Below are 3422 nucleotides of genomic sequence, written 5' to 3'. Positions count from 1 at the left end.
AAATCTAAACTAACAAGTCAATTATTGAGCAATTTACTCTTTTAGAAAAAAAGTTTGGGGTTGCCAGTGTAACGGATGTGAAATGGCTAGCTAGTTAGCGGGTACGCGCTAGTAGCGTTTCAATCAGTTACGTCACTTGCTCTGAGACTTAAGTAGGGTTTCCCCTTGCTCTGCAAGGGCCGCGGCCTTTGTGGAGCGATGGGTAACGATGCTTCGTGGGCGACCGTTGTTGATGTGTGCAGAGGGTCCCTGGTTCGCGCCCGTGTTGGGGCGAGGGGACGGTTTAAAGTTATACTGTTACACCAACATACATCTCTCTCCCAGTAATACTGAGAACTTTGACTCACAGTTGAAACGTTGATGTGCAGTAACAATTAACTATGTTTATAATCAGCCATGGGTAAGTCAGAGGTCAAGATTACCCAGTCCTGAATGAGTAGGATTGCTTGGCTGTCTCCTTGACTGAATATCCCTGTTTCCCTGATACTAACTGTTACCTGGTCTGGGTACCAGTTTAATTCACAACTACATGGAGTGGCATGTTAGCTAAACAGCATGTTTCACAGGCTAGCTTTAAGCCTGTAGTCATAGCCCCAGGAATTAACCTRATTACTGTATACAGACATGTAAGCAGAAAGGCATATGGGCTATACTCTTTGCAAATTATGTTATTATTAGGGCACAAGGCGAGACCCAAATGCAGACACAGGAGGCCGATGGTAGAACTCCAATATTTATTATAACAAAGGGAGTAGGCAAAGGCAGGTCGGGGACAGGCGAGAGTTCACAAACCAGGTCAGAGTCCAAACAGTACCAGACGATAGGCAGTCTCAAGGTCAGGCCAGGCAGGGGTCAGAAACCAGATCCGAGTCCAAAAACAGTACAAGGGGATAGGCAGGCTGGTAGTCAGAACAGGCAGAGTGGTCAGGCAGGTGGGTTCGGAGTCAGGACAGACAAGGGTCGAAACCAGGAGCACTAGAAACAAACAGAGACTGGGAAAAATAGGAGCAAGGAAAAACGCTGGTTGACTTGGTAAACAAGACGAACTGGCACAGAGAGACAGGAAACACAGGGATATATACACCGGGGATAATAAGCGACACCTGGAGAGGGTGGAAACAATCACAAGGACAGGTGAACCAGATCATGGTGTGACAGTTGCCCTTAAAACTCAACTCTTGACCTCAAAGCCAGTTCCACTGCGTTTTTGTATCGTTCCCCCCTTTAATCAGCTATGGATTTAGACCTGGGACACCAGGTGGGTGCAATTAGTTATCAGGTAGAACAGAAAACCAGCAGACTCCGGACCTCATACGATAAGAGTTGAATACCCCTGTTATAATGGATGGCATGAAAATTAATTTAGTGAAATTTTGCATTGACCCGCCCCACCCCCCTTTTATCCCATGCTGCTGGCTACTGCGCTGTTTATTATCTATTATCTATACATAGTCCTTCACACTTAACTACATGTACAATATTACTCAATTACTCGACTAACACTGGTACCTCCGCCATCTGACTCGGTACGTGGTACCGCCTGTATAAAGCCTCATTATCGTTATTTTATTGTTTGCTACTTTTTATTTTTACTTTAGTTTGTATTTTAGTAAAATATTGTATTTATTTTTCTTAAACTGGCCATTGTTGGTTTAAGGGCTTGTACAGTAACATTTACACGTAAGGTTGACTACTACACCTGTCTGTGTTAGGAACGCAATGTAACAGAATACAATTTAGATTTGATTTTAAAATGATTTTATGCTGTTTAAGTACACTAGCGGTCTGTTAGACTATCTACAGGCCCAAGGTGGTAAGGCAGGAACAAGACCAAGTATCAGATTATGGACAGTCACACTACCATTATCCACATGTATTACACACGACATCATCGGCACACACACACAGGCCCCACATTCTCTAACACCCCACTTTGGTCCATCTTGGTCGGGACCTTTCGTTCTTTTCACAATGCCTTAGTTTTCCCTAAACGGTTCCTCACCTTTCAACAGCAAACCAACCTAGTTAAATCCTTTACGTTGGCGCACCTAGACACTCACTATCCACTCACCCACCTATACATAAGCTGATAAACTAGACTAAAACGATCACACAGCTACTAAGATAATTGATCTATTTGACCCTTGTGAGGAATGGGCACAACAAACATGTGTTTTGCTTTACATATTCTGCATTTAGGGGAACAAAGACAACGTAGGATGGCCATTGTGGATGTTACACAGTGAGGATCAATGAGCGTTTGGTTCTAAAGGGAAGACAGCACACTACACACACAAACACACACCACACAACACACAACAGCACGACCAACGACGCACAAGCAAAACAATGACAGCACAGGATGAGGGATCAGAGGACGAAATACCAACGACAAGCGAGGAAGCGATGGAGAGGATGAAGGGGCGAGCTGTCTACAGTAGTGCTACATCACAGACTCTCTTCAGCTTGTTTACTCGTTAGGTTTGGTGTTGTGTTATAGTGAGTGGCGCAAGGCTAGTGTGTTGTGAATAGTTGGTGGAACCAGATAGTGTCCATATCAAAATAGGGCAACCTGAACATATGCAGCACACTTAGTGTATTATGGAAATGAAGGTTAAATATCTTACGATGGCGGCTAGAAGCCCACAAAGTTTCAGTCTCCCTCATATCCAATAGATTCCTAGTTTTCGCTACCGCTAAACCTAACCTTGACAACCCTAGACGGGGATTGCGGTCCTAAAGCCCGATTGGAGTCACTATTCCTTTCTATTCCTTCTCAAACCGAAGGAGGAGGCGGGAAAAAGAGCGTGAAGAGATTAGCGAGAATGGGAAAACGCGGACGGTAGACCTAGCTCCGTGGAGACGCGGCTAAACTCAAACCACCCTAAGAAATTACCCGCATGTTGACCATTTGAGGATGAAGACAATGTGTTTGTTGGTAACTAGGTCTTGTAGGGGAAAGAGGTACGTGAATCGTCAGGTCTGTGCATAGGTCTTACGGAATTCGAGGTTTGGGGGTCTCTGAGGGCCGACAGAGAATGGACATAGGGGACATAGAGGATGGCATCAGAGCCAGGAGTGATGGAGAGGAGTGAACGCTGACAGAGGCCTCGAATCCTCTCCTCTGTAACGAAAGGTGAGGAAAAGTTGGGGAGCTAAGTCCGCGTTCGACTGGGGCAGACGGTGGTTGAAATTTTGGTTGGACACCGACAATGTCTTCACATAAAGACGGAAAGGGTTCCACAATCCCGGAGATACACATATGGCCCACATCGTTTTGACTTAGGAAGGTCTTCATCTCGAGGGCCCTAGCCAAGTTTCAAGTACCGTGTTCAGTTCTGTTCCACCAGCGGGGTCGCCCTAATGAGTGCCTGGAGGGGAGGGACTTGAGTACGACTCTGTGCGTCCCTCACTCAATTCTG

This window comes from Salvelinus sp. IW2-2015, linkage group LG7 (genome assembly GCF_002910315.2).
Source record: "Salvelinus sp. IW2-2015 linkage group LG7, ASM291031v2, whole genome shotgun sequence".
Lineage (NCBI taxonomy): Eukaryota > Metazoa > Chordata > Actinopteri > Salmoniformes > Salmonidae > Salvelinus > Salvelinus sp. IW2-2015.
This window is presented reverse-complemented; position numbering follows the sequence as displayed.